The following is a 15,869-nucleotide window of genomic DNA, read 5'->3' as shown; positions in this document are numbered from 1 at the left end:
TGAGGGGTGAGTTAGTAGTATGTGCAGGTGAATGAGAATGTAAGAGACATCAGATGTCAGATGTAGTTAAGAGTGAGATGGAGGAGGAGACAGGAAAGGAGGAATAAGTTGAAGTGTGGGTATTACGGCTGTTAGAGAAGAATGTATGAGTGAGTGACTGCATGGTTTTATGGGTTTTGTATTACCTATATTTGTCAAAACAGGGACACTGAAGTCTTTGGTGTGTTTTCAGAGTTTTCTTGAAATCAATGAGAGAAGTACTTAATTTGATGTCATGTGAGATTTTGCTCCAAAACATTACTAACAGTTTGATGAATACTCTTTTGACAGCAGCCATGGAATAAGGTGGTCTATAAAGAAGTCTAGGATTAGAGTTTTTAAGAGCATGTGGTTGACATGTTTGAAACAGGATATTTTTAAGATGGGGATAGTAGTGGTCACTGAGAATCTTCAGTATGTTGAGTAGGAAAAAAGGTCTAGTGCCTTCTGGGAGTCAGTTCCATTTTTAATTGTTAGTCGATATAATGGCGGTACATGATGCATAAAGTATAAAATCTTGTTTTCTGTTCTTTGAAGTGTGTTAGTGTTTTGGAGGAATGTAGAGTGATGGAGTTACAAATTCTAGCTTGAACAGTAGCACACTGACTGCCTGTTTTGGCTTTCTTTGTAAGAGGGTTATACATTTTATGAGCAATTTTAAGTTGAGAAAGGACCTTTTCTGCTTCTGTTTCAGCATGCGTGGAAAATGAAAATGTTTGACTAAGCAGGAGACCTAAATATTTTGTTTGGTGGAATATGGCAGTGGCTGATTGAAGGGCCATGTACTGTATAATAATTTGATAAGACTGCAAGCATTTAGCAGTACCAAATAGTATAACTGCTTATTTTTTAGCATTTAAGATTATTTCATTACAACACATCCATTTCCACAATATATAAAAAAAAAAAAAATCAGTCTGCAGAAGTTTGCATGAAATGGCTGATCTAATGATGACAGTACCATCAGCATGATGTATAACATTTAGGCCATGTATTTCCCGGGGGGGGGGGGTAGCAGGGGGTCATTTAGAACTAGTGAGAATATGAGGAGTCTGAATCTTTATCCCTGTGGAACACGCCAATTTGTTTAACTCTGTTGTAAATATGTTTGTTCATCTGAGAGACAGTACACATCTGTTCTCTGTCCACATAACAGTGCTTGTTTTGTTTTTTTTACAGTTTTCAAAAATATAGAACATTGTGGTCCTCCACTTTTTTATAATTAGTAGGCTATTAGAGAAGTTAAAGCTAAATTATAACTGGGTATCTCCTCTCACATCTCAGTTGTTATTTGGTCTCCATAAATATTTAAAGATTCACCTCTCAGACTTAATGAAAGTCCTCACTCAAGGTAAATTCCTCAAAGTCCATGTCTAAAAATCAGAGACTTGACCATAACCCTCTATACCCTATCTTAATTTTTCTTCATTGCTTCCATTTTGTTAATTATTTATCATTTTCTAACTCTTTTTTATTTAATCACCCTTTGTGTTTTCCTTTCGCCTGTGAAAAACATGTAAACAAAGCCGCTTAACTCCTTCCCCCTCCAAAAATGTGTTATATCACCTTTCTTTATATATACCATTTAGAAGGAGATGAAATCCAAAGGGCAAGACTACTGCAGTACAGATGAGAAGTAGGGGCTATTCTGGCATAAGGTGAAAGTGAAGAGAAGAGTCACTTTTACCTTATGAATGACACGGTTCGATTCCTCCACTAAGCAAAGACAGAAAGGCAGCAGAGTAAACAATCTGTAGCATGCAAACAAGTAAAATACAGTAATCCTTTTGTTGGAAGTGTGATATCCACATTTGTTAGCAACTATATAATAACAATCATAATTAGCTTGACCACAGGCCAGACTATTGACAGCCAATCACAGACAAGGAACAGGAATAATAGCCAAGACTGTCCACTCCTTCATGGCAAATTTGGTTATTTCAGCAGGTGACATAGAGGCTGGTGTTCCTAAAAAGCTGAGGCTGATCTCTACTAGGTTGTACTGATGATGAACAATTAATTTGTGGCCATTTTTTAACACTTTATTTAACTTAAACAATGCCTGATTCACAGTCAAGTTTTACAGCAGAGGCACAGCTAAGGTGGGGCAAAGGGCAGCTGCCCTAGGTACAAGGTTTTCGGAGGCAGATCCCCAAGAAGTGTTTTTGTTTTGTTTTTTTACATTTTTTTCTGTGCTTAATACATTTTTGGACAGACTGTATATGATGAATGCATTAAGACATTGCTCACTTCTGTAAAACTCCTCTGCAGTGTACAGAGAGAGCACTTGAGAAGGGTATTCCCCTATAGTATCTTAATCTGCTCTGTTTCCTCCGTCTCAAAAAAAAAAAAAAAATTGCACTTCATCTGCCTTACTGTATTTGTGTTTCTTCCTACTTTATTACCTTATTTTGCTTTTGCCTCTTCTTAAAAGTACTCAATTGAATTTATTCTGCTGCCTTTATTACTGCTTGTTAGTAGCCTGATTAAATTGTAACTGTTATTCTAAGGCCCTTGGTTTAAGCACTTGGGCTTCAAACCAGTTGTTTTACATTAAGAAGGTTTGTGGTCTGCACTGTTGTGGCAGGACAGGTAGCGTACATCCTTCTAATTTGGGAACTGCTGATTGAAGGCTCAGTGTCTGTTATTCTAAAAGTGTATTTGTTCTTGGTTAAGAACTTGGGCTTCAGGCCAGTTATTTTACATTAAGAAGGTTTGTGGTCTGCAATCTTGTGGGAGGAGAGGCTAGATTCTGCCCTTCTGAGCTGGGAATTTCTGGTTAAAGGCTTATTGCGCATGCTTACCTGAACTGTTTCTTTCTGAAATCGGTACGCCTTGTTTGCTGTAACATAGGCTAGATTCAGGCCGGCTGGATCTAGCTTTGTTTGTATAACTTGTGCACTGATACAGGCCATCTTTTTTGGAGAAGGTTTCTCTGTACTCTAGTGGCAGGACTGTGCAGTTAGAACTTGTCTGATTGAAGACTGCTGGAACAGGGCTCAGTTTTAAGGTTTTTAACTGGTTAATTGGGTAAAGTGTTGTTTTGATTGTATCTGCTCTATTTTCTGGAAAAAAAATATATATATACTTGTTTCTCGCCTTTCTGAACTAGTATAGTCCAGTTTTCGAATCCAGGGCTGTGTTACAAGTTTCTGTGTTGCCATATCTTACTTGGATAGAAGGAAGTTTCTCTGTTCACCTGTGAGAGAAGGGAGCTTTGAGCAGGCTATATGTCCCTGGAGGAGTGGTTTCAGCATAGAAGTTAATAGTTTATTGGCCTTTTTGGGCTAATTTTGATTGTATCTGTCCTATTTTCTGAAAAAAGAATTATATACTTGTTTTCTGCCTTTCTGAACTAGTATAGTCCAGTTTTCAGGTTATTGCTGAATCCAGGGCTGTGTTACAAGTTACTGTGTTGCCATTACCTTACTTGGATAGAAGGAAGTGTCTCTGTTCACCTGTGAGAGAGAGGGGAGCTTTGAGCAGCCTATCTGTCCCTGGAGGAGTGGTTTCAGCCCAGAAGTTAGTAGTTTATTGGCCACTTTGGGCTAATTTCTATCTCTTTCACTTCCCTGCTATAAAAACCTCATTTGCACAGTTTTTACGCTTGTATTTCACTCAGAAAGTGCCTTCCAGGTGTTCTGCAGAGTCTACAGCAGCAGAGATACAAAAGAGTGACTATGGAGTGACTAAGTATCACTTTTCTGCTTTTCTTGCTGTCTTAACTAATTTAGCCTAAAACGCCAGTTTTTTTAGTGAATCTGTGATTTAAAAAGTTTGTTATTGTATACAATTCCGCACAGCTCCTCGTGGTGTCCTGCAGAGTGATACAAGCAACAGAGAGACCCAAGAGAGACTTTTCCAGATTTAAGTATTTTTTCTCTGTTTTTTGCTCCGACTGCCTTTTCCCACCTAAAAAGTGAATTTCTAACTGATCTGTGATTTAAAAAGTTTAAATTGCATTTGCCTTCTGCTTTTTACAGTTTTTGCACTTGTTTTATATCAATTTAAGTCGTTTTTGTATTGTATAACTGTTGTAGGCTACACACTAAAGTGCGCTAGCCTGTTTATAGCATTTACAGTGCTTTCTGTGTGTTTTTCTGCTGTTTCCTGAAAAAAACAAAAAATATTCTCTTTTCCCACCTTTGCTGAAATAGATTAGTCCAGATTTCAGGTTTTGCTGAATTCCGGACTGTGGTATAGTTTCCTGTGTTGCCCATATCCTTACTTGGATAGGAGAAAGCTTCTCTTTTCACCAGTGAGAGTGGGGAGCTTTGAGCAGCCTATCTGTCCCTGGAGGAGTGGTCTCAGCCCTGAAACTAGTAGCTTATTTGCCGTTTTGGGTCAATTCCTATCTCTTTCAGTTTCCCTGCTTTAAAACCCGCATTTGCTCAGTTTTGCACGATTTTGCGCATAGCGCAGCATCGGGCAGCGCCTCATAAATGGGTTTAAATTATTCCTGGCTCCACAAAGTCTGCTCTTCACTTTTTCCCTTAGAACTGTTCTAAATCTCAAAGTAAGCACTCTATTTTCATTGTAAAGCCCTGCAGTTGCTCGTATAAATAATCTTATAAGTAAGCACTAATAAACTAAAGCACTAAATCCTCTTATACTCCCTTTAAGTATTTGGCTTCCTATTGGTCCTTTATGATCAGTCAAAAGTAGTTCCTTATACTATTCTGGCATGTCCAAAAGTCAGTTTTGGGTTTACTCTCCAGTCCAGCTGGTGAATGTGGGAATCTTGAGGCAATATTACAACTGCCTTATGTACACAGACTGCCCTCTCCTCCTCCCAACAAGCTCAAATATATGTGAGAGATGCAACTATATAGCCAAACTGGAGGCTGAGCTCTCTCAACCCAGTACTGGCACAGTCAGTCAGGAGGAGAAGGTAACCACACACACCACAAATCCAGTCTCACATAGACCTATAGCAACAGCAAACCAAACACATAAACACACAAAAACATACTCGGAGGCACTAAATAAAAAATCTGCCCAAGCAGCAGAGACCTCCAAAGCAGACATCCAAGCAACCGCTACCCCACAACAATACCCATGTATCACATAGTTCACAAAGTCAGTGTGTGCCACACAGTCACAGCCCTTAAGGCTAAACAACACACCTAATACACTTGTAATAGGTGAATCTATTGTCAGACACACTGACGTCCCACTCACCCGGCTGAACAAGGAGAAGGTAACTGTAAGCTGCCTGTTGGATGCCAGGATCCGCCACATAACACAAGCACTCAGGTCACTCCAAAGCAAGTACAAATATGACTCCGTCATTGTCCATGCTGGTGTGAATGACCTGAGACGTACCTCCTTGGACTACATGAAAAGAGACATAGAGGAGCTCTCTGATCATGTAGCCCAGGCCGGTATGACCCTGACCTTGAGTAGCATCTTACCCTCACCAAGAATGATGCCACAGTATAAAGACAAAATGATCAATTTAAACAATTGGCTAAAGTATTGGTGTCATTCAAAGGGGATCCAGTGTCTGTCAGCCTGGGATGACATGTTCGACAAGCCACGTTGCTTCACTAGGGACGGCTTGCACCTGTCACCCCTGGGCTTTCCTCCATAGACAACACAAGGAAAAAGAAACTAAGGGTAATGCTGCTCAATGCCAGAAGTCTAAACCTCAAGATGCATGCACTCGAGGCTCTCCTCAGTATGGAGAATATCGATATCTGTGCAATAACAGAAACCTGGTTCAAGGCTCCCGAGAGCAACCCAGCACTACCAGGTTATACCTCATACCATGCTTTTCGGCCCTAAAACTCAGACCAAACAACAAAAGGAGGGGGAGTATCCATATTCGTCAAATATACCCACACCTCCAGGTTAGAGGCACTGCACGAAGCATCGGAGACCATCCATGTGCAACTAACAGTGGGCAAAACTGCCTTTCAGTTTGTAGCCTGCTACAGACCACCCTCCCAAACTCAGGAACCCCACTCAGCTTTCCTGAGAACACTGGAGAATATGAAGGTCTCTCCAAACACCATCATATTGGGTGACTTCAACTACCCAAACATAGACTGGGAGCACTACTCAAGCCCCAACACCCTCACCCAATGGTTCCTAGAATTTATGAACTCAAATGCTATGGAACAACTGGTCACCACTCCCACAAGAGGGGAAAACATATTGGACCTGATCGTCACCAACATGGGGACTCTAGGTTCCATACCAGAGGTATACCCCTCATTGGTAAGATCTGACCATAAATTAATCTCACTGGACATCCATATCCTGTCCCCACCCCCAGCCAAGGAAACCACAGTGAAGAACTTCTCAAAAGCAAACTTCACACTTCTCAAAACCGAGGTGGAATCCTTCAAAGCCCCCGGGCCAGTGGAAAATATGGCCCAAACCGCAGAATCCTTTACAAACGCATTCTATGGACACCTACAGGAATGCATGGATCATGCTATCCCAAATAAAACCAAGATTCACTCCTCAAAAGGCAGGAGACCTGTCTGGTGGACCCCAGCCATAAATAAGCTATACAACAGAAGGAGGAAGCTACTATATGATAGAGCAAAATCCCAAAAAGGGAAGGCATCTCTGATCAGTCTAGCAAGAAACTACGGCCCCTCATAAAATTATCTAAGGCCAGCTTTGAAAGAGAAATTGCACAAGACGCTAAAGATAATCACAAGGCCTTCTTTAGTTATGTCAGGAACCTGGGTGGCAACTCCCAGATATGCTCTGAGTTAGTGCAAAATGACAAAAAATACACTGAACCCACAGACATTGCCAACATCCTGGCAGACAGGTTCAGTGCAAACTTCTCCCCCCCCTTCCCCCCAAAAGAGCAAATGTCTATCCCAACAGAGTGTAGCCTCCCTGACATCACAGATGCACAGGTGAGAGCTGCCCTCTTCAAAGCAAAAAACACAGCATCAATGGGACCGGATAGTGTCCTGGGCTGCGTCTTACACGAGCTCCAAGAAGAAGTGAACCCTCACATAAAGTCACTGTTCAATCTCAGCCTTACTACAGGATATGTACCCAAGAAATGGCGTACAGCAACAGTGGTCCCACTCCATAAAGCTGGTGCCACAATGGACCCTGGAAACTATTGCCCTATAAGCCTGACTAGCCTGGTCTGCAAAGCTATGGAGTGTATCATCATGAAACTCATAAACAAAGACATTGGGAACCTCCAAACATTGGATCCTACCCAATTCAGCTTTGTTAAGGGCAGATCTTGCCTCCTGAACCTGGTCAACTTCTTTGAAACAGTCACCAAGGCCATAGATGAAGGAAAGGTAGTCCACACAGCCTACCTGGACCTCGCAAAAGCCTTCAACACAATACCCCACTCGGGCATCATAAATAAGCTCACCAGCTTAAATATCAACCCATATGTCACAAGATGGGTTGCAAAATGGCTCAGGGATAGAACCCACATGGTCAGAATTGCAGGTGCCATGTCAGACTCTAAACCAGTTACAAGTGGCATCCCACAAGGCTCAGTCCTGGGACCTCTCTTGTTCGGTATATATATATTTCTCTGAGGTACAGGCTAACACGGGAGGACTACGGCTGACCAAGTTCGCAGATGACTGCAAACTGGGTGCCATAATCGACTCGCTGACTGACACAAGCATCCTCCAAAAGGGTGTCACAGAGTGCTAGAGCCATGGCCTAAAGCTAAATGCCAAAAAGTGCATAGTCATCCGCTTTGGGAAAAACAAAGTGCCCACAAATTACCACATAGGTGGTAATCCATTAAGTACAGAAGAGGTAATTAGGGATTTGGGGACCCAAGTAGATAGCAATCTCTCCTTTGACAATCACATTGCCAAAGTGGTTAGAAAGACCTTCTATATAGCCCACCTTATCATGAAAAGGTTCACATCTAGATCAAGAGAGGTCATTGTGCCCCTCTACTCATCACTCATCAGGCCCATAATTGAATACAATGCTCCATTTGGGATGTACCTTACCCGACACCTGCAGCAACTGGAAAGACCCCAAAAGTACCTCACCAAGAGGATCAAGGGACTCAAACAGATGCCCTACACAGTTAGGCTAAAGAGACTCCAGCTCTACTCAGTTGCTTACCGCCTACTCAGAGGCGATCTGTACCTGACATATAAAGCCATGTCCAAACCAGAATTAATGGACATGCTCCACCTCAGGAAATCCAAATCCCTTAGAGCTACACGCTCCAGGGACTTAAACCTCAGCACAGAAATAAATAGAACATGCTGGAGGGACAGATTCATATCCCAGAGGCACCCCTCACTCTGGAACAAAATCCCAATCCATGTTAGGCAGAGCCCCTCAATGACCCTCTTCAAGAGAAATCTTGACGAGTGGTTGGGAGATCATAGGTTTACCCCTGGAATCTCTTCTGTGTCCCTACTAGACAGAGGCACAGTAAACTAATCTTAAAAGGGCTATCTTCTGTGACCTACTATACAGAGGCACAGTCAACTAATCTAAAAGGGTGGTGAAAGCCAAACACACTCTGGCTAGGCTTATAAATGCCCTAGGGCAGATAGCCTAGTATCAACCTATGAAAGGAGGGCCAGATCAGAGAACAGAATTTTTTTTCTTTTTGCTGTCAGATTGAGCATGAGGGAGTCAGAAACTGGTACTTCTGACAAGAGAAAGAAGGAGCTCCAGAATTGGAGAACAGATATTCCAAATTGTGATGCACATATTAAGTTTTCTAGCACACCACAGGAAAGCTAATGCTATGTATGCCATTTGTGATGTAGCCCTCCTCCTTGAAGAGCCAGGTGTCATGGACTGTTCACATATAGCAATAAATCAATAAATTTCCCACCTGAACCACAAGTGCAAAGGATTATGAACAGGAAGGGCTACCATTCCATAATCGGTCAGGTAGTGTGTGACTAAAATGGGACCATAGAATAACATGTATGCAAATTATCCAGGCAGTAAACATGACTTACATGCATGGCACACATCTCAGCTATCCCGAATTCATACACTGTAACGTTCCTTTGGACCATCCCTTCATTAGGTACAGCCAATGTGACAAGTTTTAATGCATACGACTACATTCATAGTTAAAATTTATTAACCCCTCCCCCACATGTCGATAAGGTCTTGCAAGGGATGCCGGATGCCAACTACAGCCTTGTCTTTTGATACTTGTACACAACCCACAAAGCAAAGCTGAACTCCAGTACAACACTGCATATGCACAAACCTGTAATGTCATACATCATGTACCCAGCCTGTTCTAAGCCATTTCCTCTTTTTTGATATGTCTGTAGGCCACTCAAGCATGACTGTGAAACAGTCTGCATGATATTACTAGCTGTATATTTATTTATTCATTTATTGACATTTGGTAACCAGTGGGGTGGACTTGTCAACAGGCTCTTTTCAGCCACAACCCAAGACAATAAGGGCAATAGTTTAGTATATCAGATAAAGACAGTGAAATCCAGAGATATGACAAATATTTACAATGCTGACAAAGATGTGTGGATTTACAAACAATATTTTGAATGCATGAATGGACAGAATTTGACAGGGGTCTTTTTATTCAAAAGTGCGTTTCAGTTGTGCAAAGGAATATGCTTTGTGCTTTAGTTTCCAGTGCAAAAATATTCAAGAACAGCACACTTTTTTAAAAATAGCACAATATCAATATTTACAATGCAGCTTTTGATGTCAAAGCAGCAAGAACAATGAAATGTATATTAAGTTAATTAAAAATGATTGCAAAATGAATACTGTATACAGTTTCAGTATTGTTGCAATATGCTTAAAGTTATTTACTTTCTACTATTAACTCTTTTTTTGTCAGAGGCAAAGGAATATTCTTTTAGAAAGGACTCTTTCACCTTGCTTTAGAACATGTATAAAGTGTTTTCTTACCTGATTTATATTTGAAGTTGGCTCCAGGTGACAGCTTTGCGAATGCCCTTTCACCCACAGCCATCATAGATCTGGGTCTAAGTAGGGAAAGGGTCTCATCACTTACATCTCTCAGTGCAGAGTTGTAGTGTCTAGTCTGCAAATTGGATTTTAATTAAGGGCAATGGTCTAAACTGATGGCTCTTTCATTCACTGGTAGCTATTTTACTTTAGATAAGAGTAAGCAATCATGGGCTCTCTGATCAGCAAGTAATGCAAATCTACATAGTCTGTTAATTGCTGATCGCATTTTATTTTATTTATTTATTTTTTGCATTTGTGCTTGAGTGGAAAGTTACTTATGGAAGACCATATTCAATTTTTAGAATTAATATGTTGTTTGCTATAGCTTGGTGAGAGACTGGTTTAATTAAGTGGGATATTTTATACCACAGTTTTAGCTGCGATAGTGATTTGTGTATAGTAATGTGTGTAAATTTTGGGGGGGATAGTTAGAGATCAAGTGGTGGGACAGTGTATCTTTTTAGAGTCACAATAGAAATGTTGCTTCTGTATGCACATGTAACAACAATACAGGTATTCTTTGGAATCTTTTGAGGTATTCCAAAGATCATGATGCTAGACGTTAAAGTGCTGATAAACGATCTGTTGTTTTGTGTCCAGTTCCAAAGCTTACTAAAGCAGTCTTGTAGTTTAAGTGGAGCTATGATGTTTAGTGCTAGTTTCAGGTATGATGAAGTCATCAGCATACATTGTAACATTCAAATTTGGCAGGCCATTGGTGAGATCATTGATAAAACCGTGAAAAAAGCAATGGACTCATAACCAAACTCTGGAGTACTCCTAAGTTGAAATAGCCTTAGTTTGAGAAAATGTTCTTTGAGGAGACCTGGAATAATCTGTCTTGAAGATAACTCTGGAACCATAAGATTGTTTGTGTTCCAAAGCTGAACATAATTAGCTCATGAAAGAGGAGATGGTTATGCATGACCGTTTCAAATAGTCTGATCATGTCAATGAATAGTCCACATGGTAATCTAGATCCATCCTTACTGCAGAGGGTTTAGTTGGTGGCTGTGTACAGGGCAGTCATAGTGCTAAAGGAGGTTAAAGCCATATTGAGCATGCATAGAAGCCCATGCTTGTTAAAATGGTTTATGGCATGGTTACAGATATTTTTTTTTTCATTTTTAAAACTTGTTAAAAGTGGGCAAAGGTTGGTGACTGGTCTGAAATCCTTGCACTCAATGGCATAGTCTTTCTTAGGAAGCAGTGTTATGACTACATGCTTGAAATGGGTAAAGAAATCCCTTGAAGTAATTGACCAGATATATATGTGCAAGAGGGACTTTGCAATAAGAACATATATCAATATAAAAATGTCTGGGTGAAACTTAGAGAATTATGCACCACTTTTTTTGCTGTGGTTCAGTGTTTTTTTTTTTAATGTGCTTTAAGAAATTTGCCTAAAGTAGAATGTTGGAGTGCAAGCTGCTTGTGTGTAAATTTACGAAAATAATGATTGAGAGGGTTGTTTGGGATTACTATGAAATAGCTTGATTTGGTAAGGAAAGACGTTGTTTGTTATATCTTTTAAGGTTTCTGTTTGAAAGCGCCAATTGTTGTTAATGAAATGTAGTGTGGAACTTTGGGTATTCTAGAGAACTTCCTGTAAGTTACTTTGTTTTTCGAGAAGTACTTATTTATTACTGATCAATGCTTCCTGTCTAGCTCTTATGAAAGTCAAGTTTGCAGAACTGGTTGCTATACTAGCTTTTTTTCTTTAGATATAACTAATCTTAGTGAAGCTAAACATTGGATTCCTGTTGATTCTAGGTTTCCCATGCCTTATCCATAGCTGTCAAAAGTGTTTTTAGATCTAGGCTGAATCAACAGCATTTTTAAACAATCTCCATTTAACTATAAGTAAGACTGCATCATGCAGTATGGAAAATTTGTCAAGAAAGCAGTTTAAAACTAAGTTAGCATTGGTGAGATTGAAAAATGGGGAACCAGTCTAAAGTGTTTAAGTGGACAATAAGCATGTCATTTTGGATTTCTGAATAGGTCTGTATGTGATAATTTGCATATGTGTGTGTGTGTTAGTGTGTGGGAGGGTATTTTCTTGGCCATCTAGGATGATATCGAAGTTACTGGGCAATGGTCACTTAGAGCATTAATTAGGACATTAGCATTATGTTACCTATACAGAGACTAATGAATCTACTAGCCCATAAATTTACCTCTAACTTTACCACTTTCTCACCTCTTTCCTTTCCTCAAGATATATCTGAAACTGGCTTGCCTCCAGCTATCACACAAGACCAAGTCTTGAAAGTGCTATCAAAAGTTAGAAATACTGCTTTAATGGGTTCTGACAATACCTGTGGATGCATCTTAAATAACATGAAGCACCATTTAGCCACACCTCTATCAACAATGGTCAGTCTCAGCATCCATACAGGTTAGGTACCAAGCAAATAGAAAACAGCTAGTCAGTCACCTGCATAAGGGAGAACTTTGCACAGACCTAGGCAATTACAGCCTCGTATGCAAAGCCATTGAAAGACTTATCACGGAACTAATCAATCAGGGTATAGGTAACCTACAAGCGCTGGACCTGTTTCATTTTGGATTTGTCAAGTGCAGGTCATATTTACTCAACCTGATGAATCTTTTTAAAATTGTTAACAAAGCAATGGATGAAGGCAAAATGGAAAACATCTCATACCACAACATGGCCAAAGTGTCTAACACAATTCCCCACTCAGGAATTGTAGATAAGCTAAATAAACTGTAAGTAAATTTTTATGTTAGCTGCTGGAATGCTATTTGGCTCACAGATAGGATTCAGGAACTCAGACTAGAGTAAGGTATCTACACAAACAGACCAGTCACAAGTGGAGTCTCCACAGTTCTGTGCTGGGACCTCTCCTGCTTGGCATCTACTTTTCTGAAGTAAAATCAAATACCAAAGGGCTCTGGATTACTATGTTTGCAGATGACTGCAAGCTAGAAGCAGTCTTTGAATACCCAAATGACTTAGCCATCCTGCAGAAAACTTTGTCCCAAATAAATAACTAGTACAAAAATCATGGACTGAAACTAAATGCCAAAAATGCATTATTGTATCCTTTGGGATCTCATCTATTCCAGGGAACTACAATGTTAACAATAGAGCCCTGAGGGTTGACAAAGTTTATTTGAGATTTGGAAATTTATGTGGACAGTAACCTAACTTTCACCCAACGTAGCCATTGTTGAAGAAAGTCCTTCTGTGTTGCACAGCTTATAAATGAAAGGATTGTGTCTAGATATAGTGATGTCATTGTCCCCCTTTCTCCCTTTACTCAGTCCTCATTAAGACAAACATTAAATATAATGCCCCCTTTGCATGTATCTGTCTAGACACATGCAACAACTGAATGGCCACAGAGATACCTGACTAAAAGTATACAATGCCTAAACAACATGTCTTACAGGGACTGACTCAAAGCTCTGTCACTATACTTGGTATCCTACAGACTGCTAAGAGATGACTTATGTGTGGCAAACAAGTCATCCTCCGACCCAATACTGATGGATTCAGCAAGTCAAATGGCATCAGAAATGCTCAGTCAAGGGATGTAAACCTCGCAGAGGATACCAGTGGGCTGGATCAGACTCCCCATCCACATAAAGCAAAATTCATACCTGTCCACATTCAAGTGTGACTTAGTCTATGGATGGTACAATCCCAGCTATTCTCATTAGAGGGAATATATAATTATCAGATATGGGATGGCTAAGGCCAATCTCTAACCAAATGGAATAGGTTAATTTCAGCACAAAAAGGGAAATTAGATAGGTTTAAAATGACCCTCAGGGGTAGCTATCTTAGTACTTAACTATAATCCTACATGGTATTGAGGGGGATGATTATGTTAAAGTATCTATGACTTTAAGTTAGTGATAATGATGTTAAGAGTGGAACTAGTCCCTGTTGTTGGATTAGGTCTAGTTGGCTGTTTGACTAACTGTTTTTGGTTGCAGAAACTGAGCATTTTGTTTAGCAGTTGTAGAGTCAGTTGTGGCATTGATGTTGATGTCTCCAAGTGTAATGTTTTTCATGGTATACCTGGTGGAGAAATATCTATATGAAATTGTTGTAAGAAGGCTGCAGAAGAAGGTCAAGGATGTATCCTATGAAGAGGTGTAGCTTGGTGTGCATAATGGCATTTCTACTAGGCTCCAGTTTTAACTACTGCTGCTGATACTTTCTGGTCCTGATGTTATTAATAGTGGCTGATGAAGTTTTGTAAATTAAAAGAGAAATGCTTCCACTTTGCCTGTCACCTGGCCTATTATTGGAATAAATGGAGTAGTGTGAGAGGCCATATTTCAGTTTTTTCTATGTAAAGCCATTCTTCCAGTCCGTGCCATTTATTATTGATACTCTCAGCATTAAAACATGCTATTTTGAGACAGCTGTCATTCTACATTATAGGACAAGGCACTGGTATCTTGCAAATTTTGTCTGATTAAATCTGAGTAAAGTTAGGTTGAAAGTTAAGGCTGCTTGGACCTGGGCAGGGTTGCATGTTGCCAACTTTAAGTAGTCTTTAGTAGGAGGCAGTAGAGCTTTGTAAGGATTTTTTTTTCAGTGCTGCCAGTTTTGTGGTTTATCAGTGAGAACTAAAAGAAAAACCCAGAAAAGCTAGATTTCCACTGTGTGATTCCTTAAAACCTCTTGTATTAGAGATAACATGGGATATACGCAAATGACCCCTTAAGGACATCAGGTGTTTCAGCTATATGGCAGTTCTCAATGCCCATGTCTTTTTTCCTTTTTAAGTCTGCTATGAACAAACTCAAGCCAGTAAAGTGAAACCCCACTAACTGTGGACATGCATGTTTTATCCTTCTTATGTCCTCATCAGCATAGCATAAGTGAACTGTTTGGCTAACATTTGGAAACACAGGGTCGTCGTACCTAGCTAATGTCCATAACCATTGGGGTGTCTGCAAAATATCCCAACTAACAAACTAAAACATGGTCTATGTCTGTATGAGGTAGAGCTATATAATAAATTATTTTCTATTAGTGAATGCTAGGTTTTTGTCGTAAATTTATAAGAAAAATCTGGGGGAATGGGGTGGGAGTGATGGGAGTATGTCATAAAGCAAGCATGGCTGTCATTTTCAGTAAGAAGGATATCAGAAAGAAATAAGCAAAGGCTCAGGCTATGTAAGATGAGTATGTTGTATGCTACACAATATACCAGTGAGAGCATAGGCTAAGCAGCTCCATGATACATGTGCAGTCAGACCATGCATACACCTAGCCAGCTAGGAAAGTGGAACAGCAAGCAGTAGCCACACAACCAGAGCTAAATCATGGTCAAATGGGGTCATAGGCAAGGGTAATTGACAAGCACCCCCTGCAGCCATTCCAGTGCCCCATTACTTGGCTGTCTCCCCCCAATTAAAATAAATACTGTTCATACCTGTCAGTGTACATACTGTTTTGTTCTTTACTTTTCCAATAATTAGAGAGATTTGGATTAAATTTAAAACTTGTATGTCAAATTTTATAGCACAAATACTAATAGCTATTTCTTAAACAAAACAGTTTTATGTTGAAAACAAACTTAGCATGAGCAACAGTACACTTATCTTCCCTTAAAACTCACAATCATTGAAAACCTATTGAAACTCACAGTCACTGAAAGTGCATCTGGTCATTACTGGATTAAGTGCATCTCGGGCCTTGGGCTGTTTTTAAACCATGGGGACCCTGCACACATTTTTGGACCATGCATAAATGCATGTATTCTTTGATTCACCTTTCTGTTTGTTTTACATCACACTTCTTGTTTAATATTGCAGCATTTTCTAGAGTGCATTTTAAATTTGTAGGTTTGGACATTTTTTCTAGTAGACAGTGAAACAAAATTTAAAAAGTCCAA

General features: G+C 39.9%; 1 protein-coding gene across 1 annotated transcript in view; it reads right to left on the bottom strand.

Annotated features, from left to right (window-relative positions):
- The window catches only part of MYO16 (myosin XVI), a 2,679,924-nt gene that overhangs the window by 284,737 nt on the left and 2,379,318 nt on the right, over positions 1-15,869 (bottom strand). The window lies entirely within an intron of this gene.

Source organism: Protopterus annectens, chromosome 5.part0, assembly GCF_019279795.1.
Source record: "Protopterus annectens isolate FY-2018-M chromosome 5.part0, PAN1.0, whole genome shotgun sequence".
Taxonomy (NCBI): domain Eukaryota; kingdom Metazoa; phylum Chordata; order Ceratodontiformes; family Protopteridae; genus Protopterus; species Protopterus annectens.
Note: the sequence above shows the minus strand (reverse complement) of the source record. Positions and strands in the feature narration are given on the sequence as shown.